Source organism: Cnephaeus nilssonii (assembly GCF_951640355.1).
Source record: "Cnephaeus nilssonii genome assembly, chromosome: 10".
Taxonomy (NCBI): Eukaryota; Metazoa; Chordata; class Mammalia; order Chiroptera; family Vespertilionidae; genus Cnephaeus; species Cnephaeus nilssonii.
In genome coordinates this window covers 20,041,164-20,054,645 of record NC_137081.1, presented here as the reverse complement: position 1 = coordinate 20,054,645, position 13,482 = coordinate 20,041,164, and the positions used below count along the sequence as shown (strand labels likewise).

The following is a 13,482-nucleotide window of genomic DNA, read 5'->3' as shown; positions in this document are numbered from 1 at the left end:
GTGGCTGCAGGATGGTGTGAGAGGAGGAGGGGGACACAAGATGAGATTGGAGAGGCAAGTAGGACCGGTAATTTCAGGCCAGCAAAAGAAGTTTGGATGCTGTTCTGAGAGCAGTGGGGAGTCCCTAAGTGGATTCACTCTGGAATGCTGTGATCTCATGTGTGTCTCAGGAAGATTGCTCTTGCTGCTGAGCGGAGCCTGTTCTGGACGAAGGCAAGCGGCCCGACAGCAAGGCCTCTGGGAAGCCATGGCAGGAGCCTGAAGAAGAGATGGATGGTGGCCTGGCTAGATGGTTGATCTGGAAAGCTGCTTGGAGGGGAGACGCCAGCACCATGCCTCCTTCTCAGGGAGCCTGAATGTCTGAGTCCAGCACAGGCGCGCGCGCGCACACACACACACACACACACACACACACACACAGAACCCCACTGCAGTGGACATGAAGTTCGCTTAGAAAGTTGGGATAGTAAACTGATCTTTCTTATGAACTGCTATTTTCCCCCCTGTATACCAGGCAGCTTCTTTACAGGAGTATGAGTTGGAACAATTATGTTCTTTCATTATTATTAATGAAAAATGGAGTCAAAGAGGAGCTAAGTAGCTTGTTCATGGATAAACTAGGTAACACGAGCCCAAACTCCATCTCAGATGTCTTACTTCCTACTCCTCATTGCTGTGCTGCTCCGTAGGTCCCATAGCAAGGGGACAGCCACCAGACTTCGCTCAATATTCTACTCTTGACATAGTTTTACCCATCCCACGGGAAATTGCCCAGTGGTGACACCCCATTTTTGTGTCTACAGATGAGATACGGTACAGTGTAATTTAACTTTGGATTGTCATTGGCTTGGTGCAATATCCCTGAAGGCCACTAGGGGGCAAATAATAGTCCAGGAAAGCCAGCCAAGGTCACCATTACCCGTCCCTCTGTCTGCGACCCTCTTTACCACTTGGTTCTCTATATTTATGCTTTGTCTCTTTTTATGCCTTTCTTTTAAATTTTATTACCTTTTTATTATTCCTTCTTTTCTCTCTGCTCCTCCAATATGTCAAATTCCACTTTGTTCATCCATTCATGCATATATTCATTTAACAACAATTATGGGCCACATACTGTGCAAAGGCACAGGGGTTGCAACAGTAAATAAGAACCCAGAGATGTTACCCATATGGTGTCTGCCCACATCATGGAACTAAAACTACTTTTAGTAGTGTGTTGAATGTGTTGAATTGCTCCTGGTTTGCAGTTCTGAAAGAGTACAAGTGTCCCTAACTGGTTTGGCTCAGTGGATAGAGCGTCAGCCCCATGGACTACAGGGTCCCAGGTTTGATCAAGGGCCTGTAACTTGGTTGCCACAGTGATCCCCAATAGGGGGCGTGCAGGAGGCAACTGATCGGTGTCTCTCTCATCGATATTTCTAACTCTCTATTCCTCTCCCTTCCTCTCTGTAAAAAAATCAATAAAAATCTATTTTTTTAAAAAAGAGTACAAGTGAAACACTTTATAGTTCCTTTCCCTAGCCTTTCCCCACCCATTTGTTCATTTTTTACTTATGTGGCCTCCCCTTCAATAGAAATAAACAAAAGGTCCTTCAATTGTTAAGGAATTTCAAGAGCAGCAGAAGTTTTAAGAGGCCTTGAGGGCTGCATCCTGTCTCCACAGTCACTGAGACAGTATCTAAATAACCATCCAAAGTGTGGGGTTCCTGTGGATCTGGGGGGGAAGGCCACTCCTTCCTTCCTTGAGGCCAGTATTTCACATTTCTTACTGTCAGACGATTCTCCTTAGTGTCCACTCCAAATTCTCTGCAAGTTCAGATTGGTTCTGTCCACAGAGAAAGATCTATGGAGGGAGTTGCGAGGTGTTTTATGTTTCTGTTGACCTGAGGGGCCTGTGATCAATTCCTTCCGCAGAGCCCGTGCTGAGGGCTGACAGTTCAGGCGTTAGTGTGCCGAGGGCCAGGGCTGACCGCCTGCTTCCAGCAGACCTATTTACATCTGCATTAGAGGGAGGCACGCTCTGAAGAACTCGGAGAGGAGGAACAGTCCCATTCATCAAGAGGGTAAATTATCCTAATTGAGTGGTTAAGAGAATGGATGCTTTCTAGGTAGTTTACAGTAAGGGGCCTCCCGCTCCTAGATGCAATAACAGAAAACCACGGGCCATCAGATCCATTTGGGAAAGAGCATTAGCATCCAGTCCACTCGCCTCTTTGGTCCTCCAGCACTTGTTTCCTGGAAGTCAGCTCCCTCTTAGCAATCAGCTCAATAGTCTTTTGAGTTTTTGTTTTATTTTTTCTCTTGTTAAGCCTCTGAAAGAGCAGGGGCTCTCTTCTTAACCCTGCTTGTACAGCAAGTGATGCGTAGTCAAGTATTGCATACTCAAGCCTTGGAGACTTCCATATGCTGGAAGTAAATCTGACCTTCCGCTGCCCAGCTTCTAGTGAGCAGATGATTCCGTAATTCCTTCTCAGCGACCCTCCCCCCCGCCCCCCCCGCCCCCCGCCAGCTTGCTGCAGGCACACCCTTCTCTGCTGAAACAAAAAATTATTTGCTTTTTGAAAAAGTTTAAAGTTCTGTCTTATGCTGTCAGTTGGAGAAGTAGCACTTACATATAATAATTTTTAAAACTATATATTTTTTGAATAGGCAATTCATTCACATGATTCAAACTCCATATACATTCAAGAGCACAACAGTGAAATGTTTTCTTCCAGCCGAAAGCAGATTTAACATGAAGTGAAATACCCTTCGACTTCAGGGACCCTTATTTGCATAGGCCTCTTCTAAGGTTCTGTGCCTAATTCGGTATTATTTTTTTCTTTAAAGCCACCCCCCATGCCCAAATTGTATGACCTTTGGTGTTTCCAAACACTTGAATTTGCCTCTGCCACCATCCCTGTCACTTAGCCACCACATTCCCTTCCCAACAGGCAACCAATACCAATGCTTTTTTTTTTTTTTGGCATATTTTTCTGGATACACATTTAAGTAAAAGCATATCTACCCCTTCATCCTTTTTAAATAAGTGATAACATGCTCTACCTGCTGTTCTGCATTCTGCTGTTTGAATTTGCCTTGAAGTAAGTTAATTTCTTTATATTTTGGTTTCCTCGTCTTTAAGATGGAAATAATTGTGCCTAGCCCAGAGACTTCCTGTTAGGATTAAATGAGACAATGTAGAGCACTGAGCCCATCACATGGAACATAGTAAGTTATCGATAGATATGTTATTACTCCATTGTTAATATTTAAAGTACAATGAACACTGTGGTCCTGATAAATAATAGCGGATGAATGAAACAAAATAAGAAGCCTCTGCTACTCAAGTCTTTATTATATCTGTGCAAGGTATTGTTCATGGGTGGAATACAAACACTAAAAAGAAAATGTTTGTCTCAAGGAGCTTCCTGTCCAGGGGAGGAAAGCTGACGTGAGTCAGAAACGTAACACAAAAGGAAGAAATTGCTGTGGGCATTGGTGAGGTGCTTGCTGGCTGGTATGACAGTGGGTACACGGGGAGCACAGAACATGGAAGGCTAAGTGACCTGAAGGCTAAGGCGTCTGAACTGGCCTTTGAAGGATCCGTGGGAATTTGACATCCAGAAATAATAGGGGAGATGGTGGTTGCAAGGATGATTCGATCTGACAGAATCACAAATGCTGAAGAAAATGTGGTTAATTAAATGAAATACTGTTTAAGAGAGAGAGAGTTATAGATTGACAGGTTGTTTTCACAAATAACATGATCTTTGGGCTCCTTTTGACAAGTTTGAATGAGGAAGGGAGGGCCGGGAGTCCCTAGGTGGGGGTGTTATGTGGACTTTGATTGAGTTTGGCATCTCAATCTAACTCTCAACTGTAATTAAAGGGGGGGTATCAATATTAAAAAAAAAGCAGTCCCCCATGAACAAACTCCAAGTCTAAATCTTCAGCTAACACTTTATCAATAACACGTTCTAATTACATCTGAGGCTTTGAAAAGATGCCTCTGTATGATAATTACTGCAAAGCAGATTTTAGTCACAGGGACTGAATTGCACAGAAGAAATAGAGAGTTTATTGAAGAGCATCATTTGATTGCAATTGCAGATCTTGACAATGCTTGAACAACGGGCATCCCAACCCCGCTCCTGCCACTGCCCCTATACATCAAGTGAATAAGTAACATTTGCATGTGCAAATGGTCCAGAGGCCATCTAACCACTCCCAAGGCCAGATGGGGCTGGTTGGGGGGGAGGGGGGTGTGCATAACTGAGTTCCAAGCCATGTATTAGATAAAATGGAGCTTATATCTTGATCCCAGAAATTCAAAAGCCTTATGGTTAAGTCAGCTTCTAGACAAACACAGGGCCCGGAGAAGAACCAGCACCCCAAGGTTCTGTCATCAGATTGAACACACTTCAGACCTGAAGTCAGAGCCCCTGAAGCTGCCTGTGTGGGTAGGGTGGGCTGTTTCTGCCCATCTGGGGCCTCTTCATCTAACTCCTCATCTCAGTCCAGATTTCCCCCGTTCCCCCAATCCATGCCCAGCCAGTGTGTGCTGCTTGTGTGATCAGCAAGTCGTTTAGGGAAAAGCCTTTTAATTAAGAGGAGAGCAACACATTATTAAATCAGATTTATTTATTACCCCGCCATCTGGCCAGAACTCCTCCCAGCCCTCTCCTCCGAGCCCGCACAGGCACAAAAAAGGGACAAAGAGAATGGAAAGAGAGGAGACCTGGGTTTGTCTGAACTGGGAACGGACCCTCCGCGCCTTCCTGGAAGCAGGGGGAAGGTTCTGGGAGGACTTCTCGGGATTGTTTCCATACGGTAGAAACGGAGTCTCTGTTTTCTTGCCTACGGAACAGGGACAATACTGCCTACCTCACAGTGAGACGTCTGGCACGGTCTGGCATAGGGGAGGCTCTGGGGAAATGTAAGTAAATCCAAAGCCAGTAAATTAGCAGCTTTGTTAAAGTGGATGGTGATGACGGTGGCAGCCATGGGTGGCAGGAGTGAGACAATAGAAAGTTTCCTCCCCGTAAACCGCCACTGGTTTATCTTTCTGTTGTGACCCACAGCGGCATGCCTCCTCCTCTCCCTCACAAATATCAGGGAGCTCAGGAAATCCAGGTCCGACGCTTGCCGGTCCCCACTCCAAACCTGGATGTCAGGTGCCATCCTAAGGAAAAAGCAGCTGGAGATTTCCGTGTCTGCCTTGGGCATGAAAAGAAGAGGGGCTGAGAGGCACTTAGAGTTCAAAGTGGAACTGAGGGGTGTGTTTCAACAGGGAACGGCTCAGCGAGGACTGCCCTGGAAGACATAATGAAATAGATGCGAGTTCCCAAAAGTACAATCACCACCGATGTGACAGCTATGAATGAAGACTAATGCAGGGATATTGGAGACTCGGATACCATTAGCAGGACTTCTGTTAGTGATATGATTTTCCACAATAGTGAGCAACTCCTGGTAAAGCATTGAGCAAAATAAAGTATACTCTTTCTGTAATTTACATAGTAGTGCCATTCTTAGTGTATAGTTAGTGTATATTAAGAACCATTTTAAAAAGTCCTTCTGTTTACATATAAAACCAAATTACATTCTAAAGCTCAACTTATAAGTAAGTTTCCAGCTCCATAATGTCTAGTAGGACATTTTAAAGTTGTGGAGCACAGGGGAAGACATGCACAGAATTGTCACACAGATTGCGAAGGACAAAATTGCCCAGGTCCCTGCCTCTGCTTGTCAGATATGGGATTTCTACCCATCATTGGGACAACCCAAAACACTCCCCACCTTTCCAAAATGTCCCATAGGGGAATGATCCTGGGCTAGACTGAAATTTAAAACGTGAATCAAATGAAATTAAGTGAAAAATGTGAATCGAATTAAATGTAAAAAAAAATTAAATGACAACCATGAAATTTAAATGTAAAACCAAACCAAAACAAAACAAAAATCCAGCCCTGATACAATCAAGAGCTTTTAAACTGGACTTGGGATGATATGAAAGAATTTTTGTTCATTTTTCTTGGTATATAACAAAATAATTTTATGTAAAAATACAGACCAACATGCATACAATAATGCAAGGAAGTAAATCTCAACAGTGACCGTCTGAGTACAATATGTTTATGAGCTTTACAGGAAACACTTCCCGGGGTGGCTGCTCAGTTCACAAAGACTCACTTCTTTGGAAACTTCCCCCATACAGTACTCAAGGTGAGCCCTCAGGTATGGAGTGTGCATCATATACCCTCTGTCCCAGTGGATTGTTCTCAGTGTGTGTGTGTGTGTGTGTGTGTGTGTGTGTGTGTGTGTGTGGTGGTGGGGCACACCTGACCCATTAAGCCTATTGGATGATCTTTCACAGGAGCTTGGCACTTGACCTTGGCATGGGAGCCTGGGCTGTGAGCTGAGTCACATGAAAGCACTCCCAGGAAAAGCTATGCACTGTGGGTGCAGGGGTCTCCAGAAGCACCCTGTTTCCTGCCCTGCGTGGGCTTCGGCCATTCAGTGCTTTCATGGTTTCTGTAAGACACTGCAGCATCCTTCCCCAAATTTCCATTTCTTTGTGTTCAAACCAGCTCAAGTTGAATTATTTGAACTAAAGAATCTTAATAAGATTAAGACAAATAACATGTCAGGAGAGGATTTAAGATTAAAGATTGGCTATCACAGATGAGGTCCCTTGGAAGTGAGAATTGGAGAATTATTTGGTTCCTCAATGTGGTTATATTTAGATAAATCATACCAAGGGGAATGCAGCTGAACTTGGCAAATTGTCTATCTTTACATATATTGGAAATTATATTTAAACTAGAGGCCCGATGCACAAAATTTGTGCAAGGGGCTCGGCCTTCGCAGCCTCGGCAGCTTGCCTCAGCCCTCGAAGCCCCGGCTTCATCTGGAAGGTCATCCAGAAGGAGGTCCAGAAGGTCATTCAACTGTCTGGTCTAATTAGCATATTACACTTTTATTATTATAGATAGAATAACTGTATTAGCCAGCTTCCAAAAGGGCCCCCAATGATACTTGTTTATTGACATTCACATTCTTTTTTAAAAAGTATATTTTTATTAATTTTAGAGAGGAAGAGAGAGGGAGAGAGATAGAAACATCAATGATGAGAGAGAATCATTGATCAGCTGCCTCCTGCATGCCCCCTATTGGGTCTGCAATCAGGGTGTGTACCCTGACTGAGAATTGAACCCTGACCTCCTGGTTCATAGGTCGATGATCAACCACTGAGCCACACCGGCCAGGCAACGTTCACATTCTTGGTTTGTTCCCTCCCATATTGAATAGGGCTGTGTAAGCAAAAAAATATAGCAAAATATTGTGGAATCTGACTTCTAAGGCCCAGTCATAGAAGACATTGAGGTTTTCACCTTCTTCTGTCTTGGGTCAGAAGGGGGGGCTAGTCCTAGGCAAGGGGACCAGCCCCTATGTCATGAGGACATTAAAGCAGCCTTTTGGAGAAGCCCATCTGGTGAGCAGCTGAGCAGCTGAGGCCTCCTGCCACCAGCCAGCCCCACCTTCCTGTCAGGTGAGTGGCCCATCTTGGAAGTGAATCCTCCAGCTCCACTAAAGCCCTTATATGGTACAACCCTGGCTGACATCTTGATTGCAATCTCAAGCCTAAACCAGTGAAACTGTGAGGTAATAATGTTTGCTGTTGTTTTAAGCCACTATGTCTTGAGATAATTTGTTACACCCTGATAAATAATCTAAAAAATTCAAACTCCTCACAATGACCTACAAGGCCCTAGATCAGTGGTTCTCAACCTTTCTAATGCCACGACCCTTTAATACAGTTCCTCATGTTGTGGTGACCCCCAACCATAAAATTATTTTCGTTGCTACTTCATAACTGTAATTTTGCTACTGTTATGAATCGTAATGTAAATATCTGTGTTTTCCGATGGTCTTAGGCTCTACAGCAGCGGTTCTCAAGAAGCCTAAGACCATCAGAAAACACAGATATTTTTAAAATTACAGTTATGAAGTAGCAACGAAAATAATTTTATGGTTGGGGGTCACCACAACATGAGGAACTGTATTAAAGGGTCGAGGCATTAGAAAGGTTGAGAACCACTGCCCTAGATGGTCTGCCTTTCTCTTCCCAGTTACATCTTTGAACCCATTTCTTAGTCTTTGCCCTCTCTTTCATTCTGTTGCAGATATACTGGCCACCCTGGTTTTTCTGGAATATTCCAGGCACACTCCTGCCTCAGGTACTTTGCATTTGTGGGTTTCTCTGCCTGAATCACCCTTTCCCCAGACATTCAAATTACTTGCTCCCTCATCTCCTTCAAGTCTTGGTTCAAACTTACCTTCTCATTGAAATCTTTCCTGATAACTGTATTTAAAGTTAAAATTCTTCACCTCACTTGACAATTTCATCTCCTTCTGCTTTATTTTTCTATAACCCTTATTAGTATTTAACATACTATATGTTTTACTTATCTATCTTCTTTATTTTTATATCTATGAGGGCAAGGATTTTTGTGGGTTTGTGTATTACATCCTTAACGTCTAAAACAGCGCCTGGCACATGCACATAGGATGCTCTCAACAACTGTTTGTTAAGTGAATGAATAAATGATTTAATCTAGTGAGCTTAAAAACATGAAACTCATTATATGAGTTTCTTATAGAAAAATTAGAAACTATGATAAGCCTTAAGGATGAAGTAAGAATGACCATCTGGAAATATCAGGTATTTGCTATGCATCTTTCTTGACTGCTTTCATCAATGCCCTTTGAGTTGTAAGGAATGGAAATCTACTCTAGCTGCCCTAAACACAGGGCTGTTATCAATGCCACAGTGGACTCCAGAGAAACCTACAGAGTATCCCTGTGCCTCAAGAGACCTAAACTCTACCAGACACCAAAACTGCTCTTTCTGGCTCCGTGGGGCCTTCAGATCTCCCTCCCAAGGAAACTCTGCTTCATATGTTCACCTGCTCTAATCTTCTCTCTCTGAAGACCACTCTTTTTGCTCATTCATTCGTTTACACGTGGTCCTCCTGTCTGCCTGGAGTTTCCATGATGTTTCATTTTCATTGGCTCAGTCTGTTATTGTCCCAATTCCAAGTTCCAAGAAGACTGATTATTCCAGTTTGGGCCAGGCAGACTCATCTGGTGGGCAGGATCACAAGTCTGTTAATTTACTAGGGCTGTCATAAACTGGGTGGTTTAAACAACAGAAACCAACATCTCACAGTTCTGGAGGGGATAAGTCCAAGATCACTGTGTCAGTAGGACTGGTTCTTCTGGTGGTCTGGGGGACTCTTTGGTTGTTTTTGGCTTCTGCTGCATCACTCCAATCCCTGTCTTCATTTCCACACAGTGTTCCCTCTATGTGTATGTTTGTGTCCAAATTCCTCTTTTTATTGGATTAGGGACCACTCGAATGACCTTATCTTAACTTCATCACCTGCAAAGATCCTATTTCCAAATAATGTCATAACCAAAGGTCTGAGAGTTAGGATTGCAACATCTTTCGGGGGTACCACAATTCAATCCATGACAGTCACAGTGAAATAGTCAATAGATTTGTGCCAATAAATGGCTGTGAGTAGTAGGAGCAATTATAGTTGTTTGGTACCAACATTTTCTTCTATGTAAATAAATATAACTTTTCTTGCAAAAATGGAATCATTCTGCATAGTTTTCCTTTAACAATACATTGTGAAATTTTTCTCATGTCAACAGCACATTTTATCTTTTTCTTAATGGCTATGTAGTGTTACTAGTATATTATGCAAATATATTATAATTTATTTAAGCAATGTCTTGTTAGATTTTTTTCCATTTTTTGTTATTTTGTACAATACTGTAATGAATATCTTTGTCTCTAAATCTTTGAGCACATTAATAATTATTTCTTTAGGATAACTTCCTGGAAGCAGAATTAGTGGTTCAAAGAATATGGCATTTTAAAAGCTTTTGATATATATTGTCAAGTTGATTTTCAGGATGTTGTTGAGAATGCCTGACTCCCAACATCTTTGCGAGTACCCAACAGAGTATTCGTGGTCAGCCAAAGTCAAAGTGATTACAAAATATTTTTTATTTCTATTCTTGGACTAAGATTGAATTTTTAACACATATTTATTAGTCATATGAATTTCTTGTTTGGGGGAATTGTCCATTCATTTGCTTTGCCTAATTTAGTACTGAACTTATTTTTTTCTTATTGATTTGTATCAATTTTCTACCTTAAGAGATATTGACCTAGTTTATGTTGTAGCTATTTTCCTATGGCTTCATTTTAATTACAATGCTTTGGAAATACAGGCATTTGCACTCTATCAAAAATTTCCTTTGTGTATTTTCCAATACTTTCTTGCTTAGAGAGTTTCTCTCTCCATTGAGGGAATAGACAATCATGTCTAGTTCTTATTTCCCCCCCAAATGGCTTGTATATTTACATTTAAAATGTTGCTCTTATCACCTCTGGTAGATGAAGTATGGCTGCAAATTCTTTGCTACTCTTACATTTGAGAGGTAGAGTCTAATTATTTTCTTCTTGAACCTGGCTTTGGAGAATCACTTAAGCATGGTAGAAATGATATCCTAGGAATTCGGAAGCTGGGTAGAGCACTGAGTCTCCATGTACGAAGTCTGACTACCTTAAGCCGCCATGCTGGAGAGGTTATGCACAAGCATTTGACCATTCCAGCTGAGTCCAGAATTCTAGCCATTTGCACCAATGCAAACAGAGTATCATTAAGTAACCTCTGTCAACACTAAATGGAGCAAAAGGTGAATGGAGCCCAAGATCTTGACCCATAAACTCATGATACATAATGAATACCAGTGTTGTTTTAAGCCACTAAATTGTAGGGTAGTGTTATGTAGCAATAGATTACCAGAACATTCCGTCTTTCCTAAAGTATTATAACAGAAACTGAGAGGAAAAAGTACTGGAGGTGCAGGAAAATGGAAGAGTCAAGAGCTTCAACAAGAATATTCTCATCGATTAGTAATGACTGATGATATTAAAAGTAGCAAGGTTTACAGTTGACATGTACTTGAAGCAGAAAAAAAGGCAAATCAATTCCACTCCTGCACATTTTGAGAAAAAGCTTTTTTTAAATAATTGAAATCCATAGAGCGTTTTTAATGTACCATATACAGCACGAGGCCCTTGACACAGATTTTTCTCATTTAGTCCTCAACAGATTCCTTGGGGGGTTGGGGGGGCGGGGGAGGGTAGCTGCCATGACCAGAGGAGAAAATGAAGGTTTTCAAAGATTCGGTTGCGGCCATGGCCACAAAGCCAGAACCAGGCTTTGAATCCTTGTGTCTGAGCCTGCACACTTGACCACAGGACTCGCCTTCTTTCAGGGTGATGCTCTGATATCACTTGCAAAAAGTTCCCTTTCACCAGGGAACAGGTCTGGATGCCCTCTCCCCCACCAGATCTTACCATTTAGATGCCTCTAAGTCTGTTACATCAGAGGACTGAGCCAGACACTCTCCAGCCTCTCTTCCAGATCTTGTAAAGCTGTGGTTCCTAAAATTGAGCCAAGGGCCTGGAAACATGGATGATGGCAATGAAAACAAGTGGTCCCTCTGAGCCCAGGATTCAGATGCCTTTTCCTACCTGGGGTCCTGGGAGGGCCAAGATAGAGTCATGTGGGCAAGAAGGTCCTGAGGGAAGGGATCATGTCTAATTCATTCCTGTGTCCATAGAGTCCAACACAATGCCGGGCCCTTCAGGATGTGTCTGGTGTTATAAAAGAAAGTGCTTCCCATCACAGTGGCCTGAGCTGAGACCCCAGCCCTCTGAGACCCTCAAACCATATCAGAGAGCTTCCTGGAGATCTGCCTTACCCATGTCCAGGAACAAGTCCGTGAGGTTATTTCACTCTGTCTTATCCTGAGCCACTGCTCTGGCCATTGACCCTCATGCTATTCCTACTAGATACAGTTGCCGTGTGATGACCACTCATTCTACTTTTCTGGTCTCAAGGAGGGAATGGTTCCCTCAGCCACTACAGCATCACAGAGACAGTCTTTGAATCTTAAGGAGACTTTTTTTTTGGGGGGGGGGGGGCTGGGTACAGTGAACTTTATTGATGGTGCACGACAAAGTAGGGCTCCCTATGCCCCTCCCCTTCTTCAGGGGGTCTGGGATGGAAACGGTGGTCAGGAGATTCTCAGTGTGTTGGGGGACTGATCTGGGGCAAGGACTCGCCAGCAGCAGAGGGCCTCTCTTCCTCTTGCTGGGGCTGGTGGTCCAGGGGACTCTTACTCCTTGGAGGCCATGTGGACCATGAGGTCCACCACCCTGTTGCTGTAGCCAAATTCATTGTCATACCAGAAAACGAGCTTGACAAAGTGGTCATTGAGGGCAATGCCAGCCCCAGCATCAAAGGTGGAGGAGTGGGTATCACTGTTAAAGTTGCAGGAGACAACCTGGTCCTCAGTATAGCCCAGGATGCCCTTTAGGGGGCCCTCTGATGCCTGCTTCACTACCTTCTTGATATCATCGTATTTGGCAGCTTTCTCCAGGCGGCAGGTCAGATCCACAACCGACACATTGGGGGTGGGGACACGGAAGGCCATGCCAGTGAGCTTCCCATTCAGCTCAGGAATGACCTTGCCCACAGCCTTGGCAGCTCCGGTAGAAGCAGGGATGATGTTCTGGGCAGCCCCGTGGCCATCACGCCACAGCTTCCCAGAGGGGCCGTCCACGGTCTTCTGGGTGGTGGTGATGGCATGGACTGTGGTCATGAGTCCCTCCACGATGCCAAAGTTGTCATGGATGACCTTGGCCGGGGGGGGGGGGTAAGCAGTTGGTGGTGCAGGAGGCATTGCTGACAACCTTGAGGGAGTTGTCATGGTTCACACCCATCACAAACATGGGGGCATCCACAGAAGGGGCAGAGATGATGACCCTCTTGGCTCTGCCCTTCAAGTGAGCCCGGCCTTCTCCCTGGCAGTGAAGACACCGGTGGACTCCACAGCATACTCAGCACCAGCATCATCCCATTTGATGTTGGCGGGATCTCGCTCCTGGAAGATGGAGATGGACTTTCCATTGATGACAAGCTTTCCGTTCTCAGCCTTGACTGTGCCTTTGAACTTGCCATGAGTAGAATCATACTGGAACATGTAGACCATGTAGTTGAGGTCAATGAAGGGGTCATTGATGGCGACAATATCCACTCTTCCAGAGTTAAAAGCAGCCCTGGTGACCAGGCGCCCAATGTGGCCAAATCCGTTCACTCCGACCTTCACCATCGTATCTCAGGGTTGTGGCTGCTGGCACAGCGCAGGAGGACAGGCTGTCTGATGAACAGGAGGAGCAGAGAGCCTTAAGGAGACTTTTCTCTAAGTCTGGGATTAATGAAAGAAATTATGAAAATTCAGAAATATTAAAATCTCTTGCTCTGTATCAGGTGCATCCTCCAGATCTGTTTACTTGCTTGGCTGCTGGCTTGCCTACATTGGCAAAGGGCAGCCCTCCTTCTGCCCCAG

At 44.0% G+C, this 13,482-nt stretch overlaps 1 pseudogene across 1 annotated transcript; it reads right to left on the bottom strand.

Moving 5' to 3' along the window:
• Positions 1-12,060: 12,060 nt before the first annotated feature.
• On the bottom strand, positions 12,061-13,261 carry LOC307106482 (glyceraldehyde-3-phosphate dehydrogenase-like; annotated as a pseudogene). Its single transcript has one exon. The product of its transcript is annotated as a glyceraldehyde-3-phosphate dehydrogenase-like (transcript).
• Positions 13,262-13,482: the final 221 nt, after the last annotated feature.